The 25,053-nt window shown below is 34.8% G+C and overlaps 1 long non-coding RNA gene across 1 annotated transcript in view; it reads left to right on the top strand.

Moving 5' to 3' along the window:
• The window catches only part of LOC143646163 (uncharacterized), a 97,806-nt gene that overhangs the window by 30,734 nt on the left and 42,019 nt on the right, over positions 1-25,053 (top strand). Inside the window, exon 2 of the long non-coding RNA XR_013157353.1 lies at positions 24,319-24,412. This is a non-coding gene — a long non-coding RNA (uncharacterized LOC143646163). The remainder of the gene's footprint in view (positions 1-24,318; positions 24,413-25,053) is intronic.

Here is a 25,053-nt window from a genome sequence, read left to right on the forward strand (position 1 = left end):
AAGAATAAACATAAAATAACAGATATCACAGAGATAAAGGATGCTGTGGACCAAATCAAAAATATATTTGAGATATACAACAGCAGATTCGAAGAGTCAGAAGAAAGAATAGCTGAACTAGAGGAAAGGACAACTGATTTTGAACACTTTACACAGCAAATGGCAAAAAAGATGGAAACATTTGAGTTGGATTTCAGGGAAATGCTGGGCAAAAGAAAGCATGCAAATATAAGAATCATTGGTATCCCAAAAGAGAATAGTAAAGGCTAGGAAAATTAGTTGAGGATATAATGGGGGAAAACTTCCCAGCCTTAACAAGAACATAAATATGCAAATTAAAGAAGCTCAACAAACTGGAAATAGAATAAATCCAAATGGGCCTTACCCAAGACACATAGTAATTAGTCTGTTAAATTGAAGAAAAGCAGAAAATCCTGAAAGTTACAAGAGAAAAACAGTCTACTACATACAAAGACAACCACATGAGACTGAGTTCAGACTGCTCAACTGGCACTATGGAAGACAGAAGGCAGTGGTATGATATATTTAAGATCCTGAAAGAAAAATACTTTCAGCCAAAAATTCTTTACCCTGCTGAATTATCCTTCAAAACTGAGGGAGAGATTAAAGTTTTCACAGAAAAACAAACTTGACAGAATTTGTCAACAAGATACTCACCCTAAAAGAAATGCTAAAGGATGTTCTGCCAGTTGAAAAAAAAAAAATGACAGGAGAGGGAGATCTGGAGGAGGGCACAGAACTGAAGAGTAACAGTTAGGGTAACTTAAATGATAAAAAGAGAAAGATGGAAAAGGATATATAGATCTAACAAAGAAAATCCAAGTGATAATATGGTGGATTCAAGAAATGCCTTTTTGGTAATAACTTTGAACATTAATGGACTAAATTTACCAATTCAAAGATACAGATTGACAGAATGGATTAAGAAATATAATCCAGTTATATGCTGCTTACAACAGACTCATCTTAGACACAAAGATACAAATAGATTGAAAGTGTAAGGATAGAAAAAAATGTTCCAAGCAAGTTTTAATCAAAAGAAAACAGGATTAGTTATGCTAATATCAGACAAAATAGATTTTAAATGTGAAGATATCATAAGAGACAAGGAAGGATATTGTATATTAGTAAAATGGACAATTCACCAAGAAGAAATATCAATCATAAATGTTTCTGCTCCTCATCAAGTAGCCCCAAAATACATGAGGCAGACATTCACAAAATTGAAGGGAGTGATAGATGTTTCAAAAATAGAATAAGGAGACTTCAGAAATACCACTCTCCTCTGTAGATAGAGCAAATAGAGAGAGGCTAAACAAGGAAATAGAGAACTTAAAAAACTTGGTAAATGAATTAAACCGAGCAGACGTATGTAGGTCATTACAACCCCAAACACCCAGATATATATTCCTTGCTATTGCTCATGGAACATTCTCCAGGATAGATCATATGCTGGGGCATGAAACAGGTCTTTATAAATTTAAAAACATTGAAATTAGTCAAGACATTTTCTATGTTCACAATGGATTGAAGCTTGATATCAATAACTGCCAAAGAATGAGAACTTTAACACATACATGGAAATCAAATAACACACTCTTAAACAACAAGTGAGTCAAAGAAGAAATTGCTAGAGAAATCAGTAGCTGTCTGGAGACAAAAAAGAAAACAACAAAAGCAAAAAAGACAAGGATACAACATATCAGAACTTACAGGATGTGGCAAAAGCTGTAGTGAGAGGGAAATTTGTTGCCCTAAAATGCTCATATTAAAAAAAAAGAGTAAAAATTGAGAATTTAACTGCTCACCTGGAAGAACTTGAGAAGGAGCAGCAAGTAGAAGAATAAAATTAACAAAGATTAAAGAAGATTTAAATGAATGGGAGAATAAAAGAACAATAAAAAGAATAAATAAATTGAAATGTTGGTTCTTTGAGAAAATCAATAAAATCAACAAGCCACTAGCAAGGCTGACAAAGAAAAAAAAAATGAGAGCAGATGCAAATAAATAAAATCAGAAATGAGAAGGTTGTGTTACCACAGACCCTGAAGAAATAAAATGAATAAGAAGAGGATACTATGAACAACTATATGCCAACAAGCTAGACTACTCAGATGAAATGGACAAATTCCTGGAAACACGCAAAGAAACTACACTGACTCAGTAATAAATATAATATCTCAACAAACATATCACATGTAAAGAGATTCAATCACTTATCAAAAATCTTCCTTCGAAGAAAATTCCAGGGTCAAATGGCTTCAAAGGAGAAATTTTTCAAGCATTCTGTAACAAACTAACACAAATCCTCCCCAAACTTTTCCAAAAAACATGATGAAAAAGGAACACTGCCTAACTCATTTTATGAAGCTAATATCATTAAATATCAAAACTGGGTAAAGATGCTCTAAGAAAGGAAAACTACAGGCCAGTCTCCCTAATGAACATAGATGCAAAAATTCTCAACAAAATAATAGCAAATCAAATCCAATGGTATGTTAAAAGATTTATATACCATGACCAAGTGAGGGTTGTACCTGGAATACAAGATGGTTCAACACAAGAAAATCAATTAATGTAATGCAAAACATTAACAAATCACATGATCATCTCAATTGATGCTGAAAAAGCATTTGACAAATTTCAACACCCTTTTATGATAAAAACACTTCAAAAATAGGAATCAAAGGTAGCTTCCTTGATAAGATAAAAAGCATATATGCAAAACTGATAGCTTCATACTCAATGGAGAAAGACTGGAAGCTTTACCCCTAAGATTAGGTAGGAGACAAAGATGTCCTCTCTGATACCACTTTTATTCAACATTGTACTAGAATTTCTAGCTAGAGCAATCAGGCAGAAAAAGAAATAAAAGACATTCAAATTGGGAAGGAGGAAGTAAAGCTTTCATTATTTGTAGACGGCATGATACTATACTTGGAAAATCCTAAGAAATCATCAAAGTTACCTGAACTAATAAACAAATTCAGCAACCTAGTGGGATGTAAAATTAATGGACAAAAATCAGAAACATTCTATACACAAGCCATGACCTAGCTGATGAGTCAGTTAAGGAAAAAAAATCCAGTCAAAATAGCAACTAAAAGAGTCAAGTACGTAGGAATGAACTTAACTAGGGATATAAAGGACGTATACACAGAAAACTACATAACATTGTTAAAATAAATCAATGAAGATCTAAATAGGTGGAAACACATTCCTTGTTCATGGATAGGAAGCTTAAACAAAGTTAAGATGTCAGTTCTTCCCAAACTGATCTACAGAGTCAACACAGTACCAATCAAAATTCCAACAACATACTTTGAAGACTTGAAAAAGATAGCTACCAAATTCATCTGGAAGGGAATGAGACCCCTAATAGCTAAAAGCATCCTAAAAAAGAACGAAGTGGGAGAATTATCACATCCTGATATTAAAGGTTATTATAAATCCACAGTGGTCAAAATAACATGTTACTGGCACAGATAGAAGTATTGTCCAATGCAATCAAATTGAGAGTGCAGAAATTGTCAACCAAATCTATGGTCAACAGATTTATGACAAGGCCCCCAAATCCACTGAACTGTAATAAAATGGTCTTTTTAATAATTGGGCATGGGAGAACTGGATAACAATAGCCAAAAGAATGAAAAAGGACCCTTATTATACCATATACAAAAATTAACTTAAAGTGGATCAAATATGTAAATATAAGAACTGGTACCATAAACCTTCTAGAAGAAAATGTAGGGACACGTCTTCAAGACCTAGTAATAGGAGGTAGGTTTCTAAACTTGACACCCAAAGCACAAGCAACAGAATAAAATAGGTAAGTGGGAACTCCTCAAAACCAAATGTTTTTGCACTTCAAAATATTTTGTCCAAAAGGTGAAGAGGCAGCAACCCAATAGGGAAAATGTTTGCAAAACACACACTGGTCAAAATTTGATATCCTGTATACATAAAGAAATCATACAACTCAACAACAACCCAATTATAAAATGGGCTAAAGATATGAATACGCATTTTTCTGAAAAACAAATACAGATGACTCAAAAGCACATGGAGAGATTCTCATTTTCATTATCTATAAGGGAAATGTAGATAAAAACTACAATGAAATATCACCTGACACCTATAAGAATGGCTGCCATTAAACAAAGAGGAAACTACAAATGTTGGCGAGGATGTGGGGAAATTGGGACACTTATGCACTACTGGTGGGAATTTATAGTGAAACAGCTGCTATGGAAGACAATTTGATGGTTCCTTAGGAAACTAAATATTGAATTGCCCTGTGGCCCAGCAAAAGTGCCTCTTGGTGTATACCCATTAGAGCTGAAATCAGTGATGCAAACAGACATTTGGACACAAATGTTCATAGCAGCATTATTCACAATCACCAAAAGATGGAAACAATCTAAATGCCCATTAATAGATAAGTGGATTAACAAAATGTGGTATATATATATATATGATAAAATATTATGCAGCAGTAAGATGAAGTGATATCCTGAAACATATGAGATGAATGAGCCTTGAGGACATAATACTGCATGAAATAAACCAAACACAAAAAGATAGATACTGTATGACTCCACTTTTAAGGCCATGGTAAAGGTAAAATCAGAGGCTTATAATACATAATATAAGGGATTCAGAGTTACACAGAAGCTAGAAATGGGTGAATGGTTAACTAATGAGGTTGAACTCAAATGTAAGGGAATAGATAGAAGTGAAGGTGGTTCACTAGTGGGTCTATGAGTATTATTAGCATATTGAAGGTGAACATGATTGAAAAGGTTAGTGTAGACCTATGTGGCCCACTGATCAATGCTAGAAATCTAAATAAGTTATTGCTGGAACTACTTCAAAGGTATGATTCATGTACAAAAGGTGTTTAAGTCCAGGGTACAGAAGGAAAAATGTTATTGCATGCTATGGGCTATGTTTAACAGGAAATACGAGCAGTATCACAGTACCAGCAGTAAATAATAGAGGGAGGGACAAGAGTTAAGGGGAGGTTTAGATTTCCTATTTGGTGAGGGTGTGTTTATTGGTTATCTTAGAAAGATTTATTTTGTCTGGAACCTAAATTTTCTGTACCACATAATCTAACCCAACTTGTCTGGGTAGCTCATTTAAACAACTGAAACACAGGGAGCCAAGAATAAGAATGAGGGCCTTTAATCCTGTATACCTTAATGTAATGCTGGATACATCTTAGAATGTATTAAGCAGAGAATCAAAAAGTTTTGGCAAATTCCCTTGAGGTATGGGAGAAAAAATATGGAACTATTAAACTTTACCACTGGGGAAACCTCTGATAATGTGTCAAACACTAGGAACACCCAAATCAATAGACCAAGTCCTTGATTTTGAGTCTTGCTCTTGCGAAGCTTATGTATGTAGCAGAGAAGCTTAGCCTACCTATGGGTATGCCTATGAGTTACTTCTGGAGTATCTCTTTTTTTGCTTAGATGTAGCCTCACTCTCTCTAAGCCCAACTTTTCAAGTTAAAACATTGCCCCCCCCCACACACACACACACATGGGTCATGAAATCCACAGGTGAAAGTCTCCCTGGTACATGAGAGATGATTCTCAGGGTTGAGTCTGGCCATGACACCTTGGGATCAACAATGGCATCCTGACCAAAAGCAGGAAAAGAAGAGTAAGAAATAAGTTATCAGTGGCTGAAAAAGTTCAAATAGAATCGGGAAGCTACTCTGGAGGTCACTCTTATGCAAGCTTCAGTCAGACATTGCTACCTTCCAGAACTTGCCAACCCTCAAACAAAATCATCCCAGTTAATCCTAGGTGTACTCTAGGGCAATATACAAGATTTTACAAAGGTTTCATCCACTTTCTGGAAGTCTAAACCTCCATATGGGTCCCTGGATCAGATAAATCCTGAAACCTAGAGGGCCCAGCCTCATAGTTCTGTCTCCCCACCTGTTCTAGTTTGCTAGCTACCAGAATGCAATATACTAGAAACAGAATGGCTTTTAAAATGGGGAATTTAATAAGTTGCTAGTTTACAGTTCTAAGGCCGAGAAAATGTCCCAATTAAAACAAGTCTATAGAAATGTCCAATCAAAGGCATTCATCCAGGGAAAGATACCTTGGTTCAAGAAGGCCAATGAAGTTCAGGGTTTCTCTCTCAAGTGAGAAGGCACATGGCAAACACAGTTGGGGCTTCTCTCTCAGCTGGAAGGGCACATGGTGAACACTGTATCACCTGCTAGCTTTCTCTCCTGGCTTCCTGTTTCATGAAGCTCCCTGGGAGGCATTTTCCTTCTTCATCTCCAAAGGTCGCTGGCTCATGGACCCTCTGCTTTGTGGTGCTGCAGTATTCTCTGCTCTCTCTGAATCTCTTTCATTCTTCAAAATGTTTCCTGCTTTATAAGATTCCAGAAATTTATCAAGATCTGCCCAAATGGGTAGAGACATGTCATTGCCTAATCCAGTCTAACAACCTCTCTTGATTAAATCACATCTCCAGGAAGATTATCTGATTACAGTTTCAAACATACAGTATTGAATAGGATTATTTTGCCTTTATGAAATGGGATTTAGATTAAAGCATGGCTTTTCTAGGGGATATACATCCTTTCAAATCAGCACACCACCACCTTATTGACACATCCTTACAACATGAAAAAGTTAGAATGGCCATAGCCCAAATACTTCTAAAGAGTAGGATAGAAAGATCAAAGGAGAGGGTGAAGTTATACAGAGAGGGTAGGGCTTAAAAAATGAATATGATTGCTGAGTCAATATATTGATATTTCTTTCAGTCTCCAGTGTCTAAGAGAAGCTAGAATTAAAAACATAAAATTATGGAATTGTAACCTCTACCAGATTTTGAAATCTGTTCCACAACTAATTGTTGCACTGTGCTTTGAACTCTATTGCTTTTATATATATATATATTATTTTTCACAAAAAAGAAACTAAAATCAATTGTGATGATTAAAAAAAAATATTCCTTCAAACAACCAATGTTCTGGAGCAGTTAGAAGGAAAAATCTGTGATGATGGTATGGTAGTCCATGACAAACTCTGGGATCTGTCCTGTAACTACTTGTTGAAGAGTGCTTTGAGAACTATTGCTTTTTTCTTTCTTTGCTTTGTATATATGTTATATTATACAAGTCAAAAAGTTAAAAAATGCCCTCTGATTAAGACTGTATTTAATATTTAAATAGAACTTTAAGACCAACATAAGAAAGAGATATCCAAATTATAAAAACAGAACCCTTTTCTGAATGGCATACTAAATGATCTGTAATTGCCTATAGATAGACAAAAACTAAGAGTGATGCTGTTATGAACATTTGACAGAAGATGGCTCTCTGGAATCTCACTTTCTGAATATGGAAACATAGAAGAAATCAACATAATTTTTATGGAGCAGAGGACAACATGCTTGCTGGAATTCTTTGATTCCTAATCTTTCTGTAGTTCCTTTCATTGAAAAGAGAATATTAAACCCCAATGAACCAATTTATAAAACTTGTTATCTCTCATTTTGAGGTGGGCAGACCATAAAAGTGACCTCTAATGATTTCCCCCTCCTGGCGTCCTTGTATTTGTATAATACCCTTCTTTTGAATGTTCCTATTAATGAATCCAATAATATGGTTACATTCTGTGGCAAGACATCATAACGTTATATTAAACTCCATCTCAGCCAACTGGAGCAGATTCTCCTACATGGCTTAATCATTTTTAGGAAAACCAAGAGACAAGGAAGTACAGGTGGCCTCTGAGAACTGTGAGCAGCTTCCTGAACCTGTGAGTGGTCTCCAGACAATAGCCAACAAAAGCTGAGACACTCAAGTATGCAGCTACATGTAAATGGACTCTCCGCATAACCTGAATTTGCTTGAAATTAGATTCTTCTCTACTTAAGCCTACATAGGAGAACTTTGCCCAGTTGACACCTGGAATGCAGTCTTTTGAGACACTAAGCAGAACATGTGATAATTTTTTCTTATATAGCAATATAAAGCTAATGCATCTATATATCTATATATATATATATATACACATATTATATATACATTATCTATCTATATCTATCTATATATCTCCAAACCAAATTGTAAGGTATCAAACATTATATTAAATAGAAATGCCCAATTTTATATGCCACCAGTTTTCTTATGGTTGTGGTAATCAGTGTCATGAAAATGAGTTTGACAGAAATGTTGATTTGTTTCAGTCACATTAGTCACAAACTTGTCTAGGTCACAAAAGCATTAGATCACAAGATCATTTGTTTCTGCAGTGTTCTGAATCAAAATAGATCCTATAAGTTTATTAGATAGAAGAAGGCAATGATAAGGTGGGTGGAGCAAATTTAGGAACAAATATCAGGAATATTTCAAGTGGAAGATTCAGAAGCTGCTTCCCATTTAACCCAAACAAAATCAATTAAGGTAGAAAATTATTCAGCCTGACAAATGTTCTTACAATTAAAATTTTTGAGGCTCAGTTGACATTATAACAATAAATAGATACATGTGGCTAAGCATAAACCATTCTCCTTAATTAAAAATATTGTTTTGAATTTCAAATAATAAAAGGCAATTTATATAAAATATATATGCTTTATAACATAGAAGCTATATTTATTTTGATATGGTCTATTGAGATATTAAAATACATTATATAGATGATATTCTAATGAATATCAATAAATTTGAATGTTTTCATCTCAGAAACAGACTCTAAAATAAACATGCTTTTTCTATCAAAACAATATGTGTTTTATGTCAAGCAAGGTTATTGGATGAAGACATTTCTATGAAAAGTTTCAGTCTTTACCTACTCCACAAATATACTCATAGCATAATGCATTTATGGCAAATGCTATACATAGTAATTGAGTAATTCTGTAAAATAGTGCATTTAAGGATTTAGAAATATACTTGAAATCTATTCATCAGAAAACAGAATTAATCAGCAATATTTTTGTAAACGGTGTCTACAATTTTATTAGGAAGAAGAAACAATTGAAAAGTGAAAAACTGGTAGTTGACATGCTTTCTCAGTGAAGGGATTTCTACCATATGTTCTGTGTCCTATACATGAGCAGGTTGGTTGCTGATATTCCTGGATCTCTTTCCATCTCCCTAGACCATGCCAAAGCAAATCCATATATTGGTGTCATTCATTAAGGAATTAGGTTTCAATACATAAATACAATGGTTTGTTCTATGTATGGATACTGGAAAATATATCATTGACCTTAGTTCTCTCTTCTGCAACTATTTTTTTTTTTTAATTTCACTGAGAACAATGAAATTAAGTATCTGAAATCTGTAGGGAACACACACTTCAAATTATCTGCATACTGAAGAAAGACAAATTGTTTGGAATTGACTAAATAAGATTTAACTTAAAATGAGACATTATAACAAAAGCCTTCAACTTCCTTGAGAAAATCAACATCTAAACTTAAGGAAAGGTTAGAAAAATATTAGCAAACATAAAAGCAATTTTAAACAGCAATTTGGTTGGTTATAATTTTATAATGGATCATCTCTGAAAGACAAATAAATGATGGAATTACTTTAATCTGCATTAAAAATGCTAGACAATGGGACTCCATATTTTGCTAGTCAGATTATGTGTAAAACAGAGTCAAATCCTATAATATTTAAGTTGTAAAACAATGTCATTAGGATGCTAGTCATCCACCTAGTCCAATTATCAGAAAGGATCAAGCTAATGATCTTGCCTTTGGATATGCTGAAAGTGAGACAAGGATAAGTAAGTAAAGCCAGTAAATTGGATCTTCATAGGAAGCTCATTTTGAATGGCAACAAAGTAGTTGGCCCCAGATTCTCCTTTGTTTTCTCAGCCCAATCTTTTGGAACCCTAAATAACTTAATTTCCTTGCTTCTCTGTAAGTGCCTTGGAAGCTCTATCTAGCTACGGAAATCAGAATCATTTGAAACACCCAGAGGAACTTCTGGGACACTTCAGCTGCTAGCTGCCAGGGTTATTTCTAGTTATTTATATAATCTTAAGATGTCACAAAAATTTTAAAGAATCGGGATGTTTGGATCTCACTTATTATTAAATGGAGCCCCCAAATTAAGATGCTTGAGAGGTGAGAGACTCTTTAGAAAATGTAAATATGTAATCTTTGGTCCTAAAGAATATAGCATAAAAATTATGTGTATACAAGTTGCTCTGAAGTGAACATTCTAAGAATGAGATGGATCACTTTGGAAAAATATCCTAAACAACCAGATGTAAGTTGATTAGATGACCCACACCCCATCCAAGGAATCCCATTCCTGAGATTTTATATGTTTTGATACAGAATCATTTAAAATGTTGATGTAGATTAACATTGTGACATTAGTTATAGGAAAAGAATGATTCTTTTTCTTTGGATGTAGAAGAATGGAAAATGTGTGTGTTTTGGAGTTACATAAACTTGATTAAAAACCCCTATTGAGTTATTTTCAAACTAAGTGATTCCAGGCAAGTCATGTAAACTCTTAGGAATTCAGTTTTTTTAATCTATAAAATGGAGATCATACAACAAAATTATAAAGTTATAAATAGTATTGCATAATTATAAAATGATAACCACAGGACTGGAGAAACTCAATGACAGTAGAGAAATGTGGCCAATATTCACAAAAGATACACCATGTTAAAAACAGATAATAGTATTGCTGAATTATGCAAAAATGTCTAAAAAAAAACATAACCTTCTACAATCTGTAAGGAAATAATATGATTCAGGACATTATGTTTCTGAAACTATCTTAATTATGCTTGTATTGTCTTTAGTCTTTTGCTGTGGGTAAATCTCTTGCCACTTTTTGTATTTTGAAATTGACTTAGCGCCTTCACTCATAGCATGAACTCTTTGGGCTGAAGCCATTTATTAGGCATCTTATATGTTTTCCATTGCTTAGGTAATGGAGCTTCAGATAATGGAGCATTGATAAATATTATTTGTGTTGATTTCTGGTATGGATAAGTTAAGTTGTAACTTCTCTGAATGATGTATAGATATCTTAGAATGAACAAAAACTGTGCACTTGTACTTCTATTCCTTAACAAAATTTTAATATAGTTGTGCATCATCTGTTTTATGTTTTGTGTTGATAAAACACCACTTGTTAAAAAATCTAGGCAAGTGCACATTTTTGCTCCATCTGTTCTAAGTAAGAAAAATACAGTAATTAGGAATTTTGTTGGCAGGGAAAGAAAGTTTTCCATACAAATTAGTATTTTTTTGTGTTATTTCAACCTCAGATGAGAGCAGCTGAAACAAACAAAAAAATTCCCAAGGATGAGCATAGTTTTATTTTATTATTATTTTAGTTACAGGTCACTATAACCCAATTTGTAGCAATTGTAGTTCAAAGACAAAATTCTACAGATAGCAATTTTAACCAAACATTTATCTTACATATCTGACATAATTCAATTTAACATAATTTTTGATTGTCTATTTTGTTTGTGATGCAATTTTACATTTGGGGAGAAATCTATAATTAACAATAGTCACTGACCTCACGGACAGATTATGAAAAACATCAAAGTAAAGAGACATTCATGATCCGAGGAGCTAACCATCGCTATGGGTGCAGTTTTATAAGAACAGCTCCCAGAACACAGCCAGCAGATCAAATAACTCTGCTTTACCAAAGGAATTCAGCAGTGAGGTAAGATCAATGATCCCTCAAGAAAAAGAGTTGGAGGGCAAGATGGCAGCATAGTGAGGTGTGGAATTTAGTTCATCCTCCAGAGCATCTAGTATATAGCCAGGAATGGTACAGAACAACTGCTGGGGGAACAGAAATGACTAGACACACAGCATAAACCAGTGTGGACTAAGTAGAATGGCTAAGATCACATGTGGATTTGTAAGTCCCTCAAGCTGGAGAGGCTGGTGCTCCTTGCCCATAGGCATAGCAGACTGATTCCCTGAAAAGAAACAGACTTTTATTAGTAGCAAGGGTTTAGCTCAACCAAGCTCTAATTTTGAATTAATTAACAAATTCTGACTACTTAAAATAGGCTCCCTGCATAGAGAAATCTAGAATAAGCACTAAAGAAACAAGGGCATTTACCATGGCAGAAAGGGGGTGGGGCTGATGGAAAACAAAACAAAACAACAGAGGCTTTTTGAGTTTGACAACACATACTACTAGAAAAGGGCAGCACACCATGAAAAGGGATGACATAGAGCCTGGAGATACCTGGAGCCACGTACCAACTCAAACTCATGATTAACAAATCTGAGAAGCAGGTGTCCTGATCTGAAAAGGCTTTTCACTTTTTTTTTTAACCCCTTAACAGTAACAGAACTGCAAACAATTTCAGGTTCTAGCACTGCCCCTGGCAAGGGCAGAACTAATGCTTGTCTGAGAGACAAAGTAACTAGTCAAGTGAAAGGGGTTAATTCCCTAAAGGGTGTATCTTTCCTAAGAAAAGGGGGCAGTGCCCAGCTCAAGTGGAATTCCTCCTTCAAGGAATTCAGGTCCCAGGGGCTGGCAAAAACAAGGAATTGAAGCCATCCTACTACTTCACCTCTGTCTCAACTACATCTCTGGCAGAGAAAGTCTGCTGATATTAAAGGCACCACATCACTTTAAGCTGGTGGGAAGACATGGGCATACAAGCACCACATTCTGGGAAGGACAGGAGAAAAAGCACAGAGTCTAGAGCCTTCATAGGAATGTCTGAAAACCTGCTGGGTCTCACCTTCAGGAAAAACTGATGCTGCCTACTCTTTCCTCCTATGATGTAGGTCTGTCTGGTCTGGGAGCATCTGACTGGGGTCTATAATATCTGAGGATATCCTTCTAAAAAAATAAAAGGCTTCATATAGGCAGGGCAAGAAACAGAAAAATAAGAACTGAAAAATTCTGATCAGTTAAATAGAACTTATTCTGGAGGTCTGGAATAAATTGAACTGAACTTCAAAGAATTGATAGAGAAAAAGCCATCCAGCAAGAAAACCCTAGGCAAAAGAATGAAAGCAACCTCCAGAATAAACTAATTAAGGAAAGCAAATGCCTAGAATAAGCAAAAAATAACAAATCACACCAGGAAAATTGAAGATACAGCCCCATCAAAGGAACAAACCAACACTTCAAATGAGATACAGAAGTTGAAACATTAATACAGGATGTTTGTACAGACACACAAAATCTCATAGAAAATCAAATCAATGAGTTGAGGGAGGATATAAAGGAGATATTGGGCAAATATAAAGATGAGCATGTAAGTTTCAAAAACAAATGGCAGAACTTATGGGAATAAAGGCACAATAGAAGAAATGAGAAGAAAAAAACAATGAAAAGCTACAACAATAGATTTGAAGAGGCAGAAGAAAAGATTAATGAACTAGAGGACTGGGCATCTGAAATCCAAAGCACATAAGAAAATATAGGGAAAATAATGGAAAAGTATGAGCAGACTCTTAGCGAACCAAATGACAAAGTGAAGCACATAAGTATATGTGTTGTGGATTTCTCAGGAGGAGAAGACAAGGGAAAAATGAGGAGAAAAACTAATGGAGGGAATAATCATGAAAAATTTCATATCACTTATGAAAGACATAAAATTACAGAGCTAAGAAGGGCAGTGTACCCCAAACAGAATGGATACAAATAGACATATTTGAAGATACTTAACAGATTGCAAAATGTCAAAGATGAAGAGAGAATTTTGAAAGCAGCAAGAGAAAAGCAATCCATCACATACAAGGGAAGTGCTATAAAACTATGTGTGGATATCTCAGCAGAAATCATGGAAACAAAAAAATAGTTATGACTTACAAAATCCAAAAGACAAAATAGTAGAAGTACTGACTTTACAGTAATATTATTAAATGTCAGTGGATTAAACTCACCCCAAAAAAGACAGAGACTGGCAGAATAGATTAAAAAACAGGACCCACTTATATGTTGTCTATAAGAGACTCACTTTAGACCCAAGGACAAAAAAATATGTTGAAAATGAAAGGTTGAGAAAATTTATTCCATGCAAATAACCATCAGAAAAGAGGAGGAGTAATTATACTAATATCTAACAAATTCAATTTTAAATCTAAAACTATTAAAAGAGAAAAAGAAGGACACTAGGTGTTAATAAAAGGGACAATTCAACAATAAGAAAGACATAACAATAAAAAGTATTTATGCACTTTGCCAGAATGCTCCAAAATACTTGAAACAAACACTGACAATACTGAAAGAAGCAAATCTATAACATAATAGTTGAAGACTTCAATTCCCCACTCTCATCAATGGATAGAACATCTAGACAGAGGATCAATAAAGATACAGAGATTTTGAATAATGCAATAAATTAACTAAACTTAACAGACATTTACAGAATGGTATACCCACAACAGCAGGATACACATTTTTCTCAAGTGTTCATGCATCATTCTCCAGGATAGACCATATGCTGGGTCACAAAACAAGACTCAATAAATTTTAAAAAATTGGAATCATACAAAATACTTTCTGAGATCATAATGGAATGAATCTGGAAATCAATAAAAGGCAGAGGGCCAGAAAATTCGGAAATACATGGAGGCTAAACAACACACTCTTAAACAACAAGTCGGTCAAGGAAGAAATGAAAAGAGAAATCGGGAAATACCTTAAGGCAAATGAAAATGAAAACACAACATATCAAAATTCATGGGATGCAGTGAAGTCAGTGCTGAGAGGATAATTTCTCGACTTAAATTCTTATATTGAAAAAGTAGAAAGAGCAAAAATCAAGGAATTCATTCTCTTCACATGGGAGAATAGAGAAATAATAGCAAACCAATCCCAAAGCAAACAAAAGGAAAAACATGAATATTGGAGCAGAAATAAAATGAAATTGAGAATATCAAAATAATAAAAACAATCAACAAAACTGGAAGTTGTTTTTTGTGAAAAATGAATAAAATCGATGGACCCTTGGCTAGGTTGTTAAAAACAAAGAGAATGCAAATAAAGAATATCAGAAATGGAAGAGGATACAAACCAGTGACCTGGCAAATGTAAAGGAGGTATTAAGAGGATACAATGAGCAACTATACTCTAATAAAATAGATAATATACATGGAATGGACAACTTCCTAGAAAAGCATGAACAATCTACATTGACTGGAACAGTAAAAGGTGATCTTCATAAACCAATAACAAGTAAAGAGACTGAATCATTCATTAAGAAGCACCCCAAAAAAGAAAAGTCCTAGACCAGGTGGCTTCACGTGCAAATTCTTGCAAGCATTCTAGAAAGAATTACTACCAGTCCTGCTCAAACTCTTTCCAAAATACTGAAAAGGAGGGAGTTATATAAGTAATTCTATCAAGCCAACATCACTATAATATGAAAGCCAGAAAAAGATACTACAAGAAAATAAAATTAGAGGCCAATCTCTTTAGTGAATATAGATGCAAAATTCCTCAACAAAATACTTGCAAATTGAATCCAGCAGCACATTAAAAGAATTACACACCCTGACCAAGTGGGATTTATGGCAGGTATGCAAAGGTGGCTCAACATAAGAAAATCAATTAACATAATATACCAGTACAACAAATCACAGTGAAAAAACAAAACAATTATTTAGATTGATGCAGAAAAGGCATTTGACATAATTCAACAATCTTTTTGGATGAAAACACTTCAAAGGATAAGAATAGAAGGGAACTTCCTCAACATGATAAAGGGAATATAGGAAAAACACACAGCTAATGTCATCCTCAATGGAGAAAGATTGAAAGCTTTCCCTCTAAGATCAGAAAACAGGCAAAGATGACCACTGGCACCATTGTTATTCAACATGATGCTGGAAGTTCTAGCAATTAGTACAAAAAGAAAAAAAAAATGATAGAAAGAAAAGACATCCAAATTGGAAGGGAAGAAGTAAATCTCTCACAGTTTTCAGTTGACATGATACTGCATGTCAAACATCCCCCCAAAAATCGAAAGCAAAAATACTAGCGCTAATAAATGAGTATAGCAGACATCAAGGTACAAGATCAATGACCCCATTTCAGTAGTGTTTCTATACACAAGTGATGAGAAATCTGAGGAGGAAATTAAGAAAAAAATCCATGAACAATAGTAACCAAAAGAATGAAATGTTTAGGAATAAATCTAACTTAGGACACAAAATACCTATACACTGAAAACTGTAAGAAATTGCTAAAATAAATTATGGAAAGCCAAAATAAATGGAAAGGCATGCCATGTTCATGGCTTAGAAAGCTAAATATAGTTAAGATGTTAATTCTACCCAAATTTATTTGTAGATTCAATGTAGATTCAAATTGAATTTGTAGATTCAATTGGAATCCCAACAACTTCTTTTGCAGAAATAGAAAAACCAATGACCAAATTTATTTGGAAGGGCAGGGTGCATGGAGAGTAAAAAATATCTTGAGAAAGAAAAATGAAGTGGGAGGTCTCATACTACCTGCTTTTGTAGTATATTATAAAGCTATAGTGGTCAAAATAGTGTGGCTTTGGCATAAAGATAGATATACTGACCAACAGAGTCGAATTGAATGTTTAGAGATAGGCAGACTCTCCATGGACATTTGGTCTTTTATAAGGTAGTCAAGTCAAACCAACTGGGACAGAGAAAACACTTCAATAAATGGTGTTTAGAGAACTAGGTATCCATATAGAAAAGAATGAAAAGGGACCTAAATTTCACACCCTATACAAAAATTAATACAAAATGGATCAAAGACCTAAACATTGGAGCTAAAACCATAAAATAAAGGGAAATATGTAGGGAAATAGCTTATAAATCTAGTAATAGGAGATGGTTTGCTAGACTTTACACCCAAAGCACAAGCATTGAAAAAAGAAATGGATAAATAGCATCTCCTCAAAATTAAACATGTTGATGCCTCAAAGAACTTTGTAAGGAAAGTGAAAAAGCAGTCTTCACAATGGGAAACAATATTTGGAAACCACATATCATCAAATAATGGTTTAGTGTCCAGAATATATAAAGAGATTCTTCAACTCAACAACAAAAAGACAAACAACTGAATTTAAAAAATGGGCAAAAGACATGAACAGACAGTTCTCAGAAGAGGCAATACAAATGGCTAAAAGGCACATGAAAATATGCCCAAATTCACTGTCTATTTGGGAAATGCAAATCAAAAGTACAATGAGATATCATATGACACCCACCAGAATGGCCATTATAAAAAAAGAAAAAAGAAAAACAAAGCCAGAAAATGACAAGTGCTGGAGAAGATGTGGAGAAAGAGGCACACTATCAACTGTGGGGATATAAAATGGTGCCACCAGTCTGGAAGGCAGTTTGGTGGTTCCTCAGGAAGCTAAGTACAGAACTGCCATATAATCCAGCAATCCCATTACTAGGTATATATTCAGAGTACCTGAAAGCAAGGACAGAAAAAGACATTTTCCCACCAACATTTATAGCAGCATCATTTACGATTGCCAAGAGATGTAAACAGCCCAAATGTCCCTTAACAGCCCAGTGGCTAAACAAACTGTGGTAATGGAACATTGTGCTGCTGTAAGACAGAGTAAAGTCATGAAGTATATAACAACTTGTATTAACTTTGAGGACACTATGAAATTAACTAGAAACAAAAGGACAAATACTGTTTGGTCTCACTAACATGATCTAACATTAATGAGTGAACTTTGAGAATTGAATTTAAGAACACAAGTTTTCAGGTAATAGGAGTAGGCTAGAGATTGGGCATTTAGTGTTGAAGGAATAAGTAATGAAGGGGAAAAGGTGTAAAATAAATTGGGTAGATTGAAATAGTACTGGTAAATAAGCAGGAGGGATAAGGAGTATGGGGTAAATGAGTTTTATTTTTTCTTTTTATTTCTTTTTCTAGAGTGATTAATGCAAATGCTTTGAAAATGATCATGGTGATGATTATACAACTATGTGATGATATTGTGAGCCATTGATTGTACACCATATATAGACTGTATGTATGTGAAAAATCTGTCAATAAAAATATTTTTCAAAAAAGAAAGAGAGAGAGTTAATGTAACATAAAATAGAATCTAGGAAATATGTTACTATTTAAGATGTAATGAGTTTTTAATTATAATCAATGCAGAGATGTTCCAAAAGACAGTGGACAAGACAGTACTTTTCAACTCATGAACATTGAACTGAAGTTCCATGTCTAAAGTCATTGTCAGAATTTAGAAAAGGAGATAGTTGGTACAGATTCTGAAGAACAATCAATTCTACTGAGCATATGTTTTATAACTGATTATGTGGACTTTCCCCAAGTGATCAAGAAAAATTACAGGAATATTAAAAATGTCAATTTGTAGACCACTCCCTATGAATCAGTGAATTTATTCCTGCTCCATTAAAATAAAAAAAAAGCACACCCTTAATAACAGGAATTATTCTCTTTCAAATATTGCTACTATTGATATTCATTCAAACAAATTTCTTGCTTTCATCCCTCTCTCCTCTGGATTTTCTGATTTGAAATGTCCAAGAGAATTTCCAGAAATAATTCAAGAGATAAACCTTTCAAAAATAGAAAAATACTTTCATTTAAAAAAATTGTATTCATAATAACAGAGAAAAGTTTATAGATTGCAAAAATAATTAGAAAAATAAAATGACAATAAAAGTTATTGGAGAAATTATATTTGTATATGCAGTGCAATTGTTTCATAACTGTTAATTCAGTAGGTGACATCTATAAACAATAATAAATTACTAAAAGGAAACAGAATATGAATAACAAATAGCTTTTACTCGATTATGACGGTTAGGAAAAAAAAAAATTTTCTTTTTATTACATTCCCTGATACTTACTTGTTCCCTCTCATCATGGTATTTGTTTTACACAAATTTGGTGTGCTTCTTTGGTCTCTGTGAATAGTTAATTAAAGGTATAGATAAATCATTATTGGCTTTATGTCATACATAAATCCCTCTTCACCCAACAAAGATCTTAACCAAATAAGAATTTGTCAAAAAAGCTGTTGCAGAAAGTAAAAATTATATTTATTGTGTATACACTAATTTCAGATAATGTTTTCTATATCTCTGTCAAATGAGCTTCCTGTTAGTAAGAAATGAAATTGAAAAGACTCAGCTCGCCCATTCAAATTCCCCATCCCCACTCTCAGGCCCAGACAGCCTCAGATACCTTCCCTTTGGTAGGTCCTTAAAAGCTAACAGGATGGAGCTGCAGGACACCTGCCATGTTAATTCTCAAACAGGAAAATGGAAGGAAAGGAATTCACATACCATTTCTTCCTCCAAATGTATGATTAAGAATAGACTATGCCTTCCATGCTGGTATAAATGAGTAAAAGGAAGACAAGTCCAAGAGCATTGCAAAACTAAGTCTCTCTACCTAGGAGAAAATCAGAGGTAGAAAAGAAATGCACCTCTGCCATTCAAGAATTGATAGAGGAATGTAAAAGTCCCATTTCCCCAACTGAATTTTCTTTGAGGACTGATCCGCCTTTTCAATAGTTGTCATTTTTAGTATGGTATAGAGGCAAGATAAATAGAGCCATTTCACACAGAAACACCCAAATGTATGTTTTCTATTTTTTTCGTTTTGATATAATATAGTTGACTGATAGAACTCTGGCCCTGAAACATGGGGAGGATGTCAATGTCTAAATCATTTAATACATCTGCACGCACTTATTCCCTCTGTTTTTGTGAGAGTTCAAAAATTTTCCCCAGAAAATAAAACCCTCCCTCTTTTGATTGGGGAGGAGTTGTTGCATTCCTGAATTCAGATGTATTAGTTTTCTGTCACTGTGTGTGATAGATTGAATCATGTACCCCAATACAACCCATATTCTTAATCTGTCTTTCTATGGAGATGAACCCACTTGTAAATAAAATCCTTTGAAGGTGTATTATTTTTCAAGGTGTGCACTCGTTTGTGAATGGGATCCTCTAAGACCCCATTTAGGTGTGGCCCAGTTGAATCAGGTTGAGCCTCAGTCCATTTTACTGGAGGCTTTCTTGAAAGAAGCCAGAAGCCAGAGAAAGCCTCAGGGGACCAAGGGCATCGCCATTCGACAGGGCTGCTATTACCAGAACGTTACCAAGTCCCGGAGAAAGCATGGCCTTGCCAGCAAGCTTGATTTGGGACTTCTGCCTCTAAAATTGTGATTCAATAAACTGTTGTGGTTTAAGATAACCCACTGTGTGGTATTTGTTGCAGCAGCTCTGCCCAAGTAAGTCAATGAGTAACTCATTATCATAGATATTCTGATTTAAAACACCCATTTATTAAATCATGGTTCTGCAGGTCCAGAAATCAGGGCAGGCTTGAATGGACTCTGCTTAGGATCTCGCAGTTTGAATTAAGGTGTCAGCCAAGTTGGAATCTTAACTAGAGGGTCTGGGAAACAATATTCTTGTAAATTATCTCCAGTTGTTGGCTAAACTCAGTTCCTTTAATAAGGTGCATGTTTTCAGATTGGCTGTAACCTGGGGCCACTCTCAGCTCCAAAAAAACACCTGCCTTCTTTGGCACATGGTCCCTTCCATCTTTAAAATCCCTTCATGCTTCAAATTAAGGATTTGTCTTCTACTGTCAGCAAGCTAAAATTCACTGCTAGTGTGATTAGATTATTGCAACTTCTGCAAAATTATAAAAAATTATAATATAAATATAATATATCCACAAGTATGTTAGCTCATCACACTCACAGTCCCCAGAAATAGAGTGAGAAATCTTCTGGTAGGGTGGCAATTTCAGAATTCTGCCAGCTGCAGTAGAATTTCAATCAGTTCTCAGTGTACCATCCTATCCATTTCTTCTCTCTGCCACATCAATTTCTGCCTTCAGTGTAACCCAGTAACTTGGTTTTCTGACATTACCAACTTGCTTTGCAGAGGCAGCCTCTCCTGCAAAGGATAGGTATTCACTTTTCAGCTCTGCTACACCAACTCACTCGCTTTTCAGTCTAGAACACTGAGGACAGCTCCTTCTTTGTTGCCTGATTGCCTATTCTCTGTTCTTTTTCTATTTCTGAGACATCATTCAGTATATTTTCAAAAGGTAGCAGAGACAAATGCATCATTCAATCCACCATATATGCTGGGGAAGTCACAGACACACTCAGCGGCTATCTTCCAGCCTGTGCCTATCCCCTTCTTTTACTTTGTGTGCAGATGGTTCAACATTTCCGTTTTGCAGCCTGGGAGAGATGTTAAATCTAATGGAAAGGACTAACCTCACCTTGAACCCTATGTCAGGAACAAGCAGCCCCAGCTGCTTATCTGCAGGGATCTTTCTACAAAGATTGCTTGATGCATACTTTTTGCTAAGAGGCAGGGTCCCCTCTCTTTCTACTTTCCAAGATATGGAGGTATGGAAAGCTGCCATCCACTGACCTTGACCAGAGCGGTTTGAACTCCTTGAGAGACCTGCCACGATAGAATCTCTTTCCCTGTTCTTCTGGATCCTTCCCATTGTATAAGCAGTAAAGAAGCCATTTGCTGAAAGTTTCTGTTGTGCCTGAGTCTGTGTTCCCATGCGCACCTTGTAACAACTTGCTCCACACTTTGTAAACAGATGTCCACACCATTTGCCCTTGGTTGTACTGCATGCTGATTAGGCAGAACTAGTAAGCACTTAGCATAAATGACTATGTACTGTATATAAAGCCAGATAAATTGGGGCTTTTTGAGGTCAGCTTCTGCAAGTAGTTGTTTCCAAAGTTTTCCTAGAAAAATCAAGCATATGGTGAGAAGGAAAAATGGTTTGAACTTAAGAGTTTGCAGAGGCACTAAGAAAATAAGCTTGCTAAAATATTTCACCCTACTCAACTTTAAACATTTGCCATATCCACTTAATATAAAATGTTATTGTAGGCATAATACTTGGTGTTCCTGGACCTAGAGACCATAAAACACTTTCCCTTTGTCACACCACAGCTACAACTTACCCTAAACTCCTGTCAGTTACTCCTACAGTGCCCCTTCAAAATTTATTTCTATAGGAAAAGACTCTGCTTCCCCCCCCAAATTATATCAGATTTTTTAATTAAAGGAATAAGGAAGAAATCTCAAATAAGAGAAAAAAATTAGCCCTTTTAAAAGCTATATCTCATTGGGGACCTATAAGAGCATCTTGCTCTTTAATCTACTACTTAACAGATTTGTCCATCTCATATGAAAAATTTACAGAAATAAAAAGTCATATACCAGGTTATTGAATAAACCTAAATGATCATTTTGCATAAAAATAATGCATAATTATAGCATTATTTAAGATGTTCTCAAGATGGACTAGCTTCAATAGTTTTTCTTTTTTTTTTTTTCATTTAAGAAATGTGCTACAACACATTATGGACCCAAGCACTTATCTTCCTATAAAATTAATTAATTTATATATTTGAAACATATTTCCTAAGGGCTAACAGTACCTGAATACTATGCTTGGTGCTGAGGATTTAAAAATAGTCATTATAATGATTGTGCTGGTTTGAATCTTTTATGTACACAGAAAAGAACATGTTCTTTTAGCCCATTCTTGTGGGGGCAGACTTATTGTGGGTGGAACCTTTCGGTTAGATTGTTTCAGTTGAGATATAACCCACCAACTCAACATAAATCTTAATCCTTTACTGGAGCCCTTTATGAGAGGATAAAAGGTGGAAACACCGAGACTGTTGAGAGAAAACACCCTGGGGAAATAAGCAGGAACACACAGGAGCTGAGGGAGAGAACCAATGAAACCAGACCCCAAGAGAGAAGGAAGCCCAGACACTGCCATATTCTTTCTCATGTGACGGAGGAACCATGGATGACAGCAGTCTTTCCTCAGAGAAGGTGTTTTCCTCTTGATGTTTTAATTTAGACATTTTTATGGCCTAAGAACTATAAATGTGCAACCTAATAAATCCCCATTGGAAAAAGCCAACCTATTTCTGGAATATTGCATTCCAGCAGCTTTAGCAAACCAAAACAAGGATCATAGAACTAAGAAAAGCAAAAGCAAAAACAATAATTTATGGAGCACTTGCTAGATATCAAACATGGTGCTGAGCATTTTGCATTCATTAAGAATGTGCTGGAAGCTTAACATTTTGGTCCAAATTGAGGAAACTGAAGGTAAAAAAAAATTAAGCAATTCAACAAAAGTAAAAAACAAACAAACAAACAAAAACTAATATCAGGTTTAGGCACCTGTCTTGGTGCTATCACAGAAACCTATGCTCCTAGCTGACCTAGTATGTGCAGCCATATTAAACAAAGATAATCTTATTTCTGAAACTGGGCTACTGAGCTTAAACTTTCATGTAAGTGTATAACTTATAGTGATACCCAGAAACACACAGGTAAAGGCATAAGTATATGTGATTGCTCAATGTTTTCAAAAAGTATGGCTTATCTGAATCACATTCCTTTCTGAGTTTAGGCCTAGCAAGTCTAAGGAAACTAATATATATGAAGTAGGGACCATGGAAATAAGTTAGGTAGAACTTTGGAGTTTATTATATCTTAGCAGAGGAAAGGACTCAATTGTTACTTTAGATTATCAAAAAAGCATGATGCAGGCAGTGAGGTCCCAGTGACAAGAGTTTGAGATAAAGGTAAAGAAATAATATTAGATGTGGCAAAAACAGATGTTTTGCAGTAGACACTGCAGATTGGCTCTCAATTATCTATTCCCCCTTATTTCTTCCGAACATACATTTGTGATGGTTTCCATCATTTAGAAAATGGAGCCATATAATCAGTTTCAGGGAAATTACAATTCATTTAGCCAATTATGCCAACTATTTCCTTCACTATTGACTGATTCTGCCTAGGTATATTACTAGAATCTCCACCAGGTAAAATATCAGGTGTAGTAAGTGAATGAACTCTCTAGGAAAGGTCACTTTCCTCTAAAATGGATACCATAAAAATGGACCTTTCTATACCTAGGGTTATATTGACTCTTTAGGGATGTCAGTTTAAAATAAAAGTAAGTCCACAGGGTAGCATTGCAAAAAGTTGGAAATGACTAGTATCTTTAAGGATGTCACGGAAAGGCTAATTCCCCTGAAATGTACCCTTCTCAAATGAGGTACATTTACTGACATGTACCTCAGATGTCAACCTCCCAGGCCACCAAAAACAGCTTTCATTTCATTTCAAACTCAAATGCACTCACTGACCTACTACTCTTCTCCATACCCTAAAGATAAAGGCCAAGAAGCAAGGAGGAGTGAGTAAGAGATTAACCAGCTTGAGTGAACTAACTCAATAATAGCAATTTGGGATTTGTACTTTCAGGTCTGGAATTAGCTGTTCACAGCACATGGATAGTCACAAAGAATTTATGAAGCACACTTTCCTGATTAATAGAAGCTGTCTTTTAAGGTTTCAGGTAATTTGTTCTTTTTCAACTTGGTTTAAAACAAATCAAAGAACTAAGGACTAACCCCCGTAATTACTTATCAATAGAAAGTGTGAGAGAAAATGAAAGAAAATTTAAATTCTACTCTCTTAGTCCCCATACCCTTTGATCTATATCTTATTTATGTGATCCAAGTTTCCTTTGACTGAGAAGGAACTTGTTAGATGTTCTACTTTCATGTAATCAAAACAAAATGTGAGAGGAATCAAAACTCTATCGTTCAAAATTGATGCTGAAATCCCTTGCTACAAGTTAAGGAAAGTTTAATCTAACGTTATTTAAATATACAAAAAAGCATGAAATTTCAATTGTGTTATTCATTCATACAACAAATACTAACCACCTATCCTTTTCCAGGTGCTTTTCCAGGTATTTAAGATATGAAAAAAATTTTTAAAGTTTTCTTCCCTCATCAAACTTATATTTTACAAGGGGAATGAGAAACAAAACAAGTAAATTATTTATTCAGATGTTACTAAATGACATACATATATAAAGCAGAAAAACACAATAGGAAAATACACCCTCTGAGTGTATGTTTGGGAGTGGCAGCATTATTTTATGAAGAATCATCAGAAAAAGCATCACAATTAGGAAATATTGAGTAGACA

This window comes from Tamandua tetradactyla, chromosome 9 (genome assembly GCF_023851605.1).
Source record: "Tamandua tetradactyla isolate mTamTet1 chromosome 9, mTamTet1.pri, whole genome shotgun sequence".
NCBI classification, from domain to species: Eukaryota; Metazoa; Chordata; class Mammalia; order Pilosa; family Myrmecophagidae; genus Tamandua; species Tamandua tetradactyla.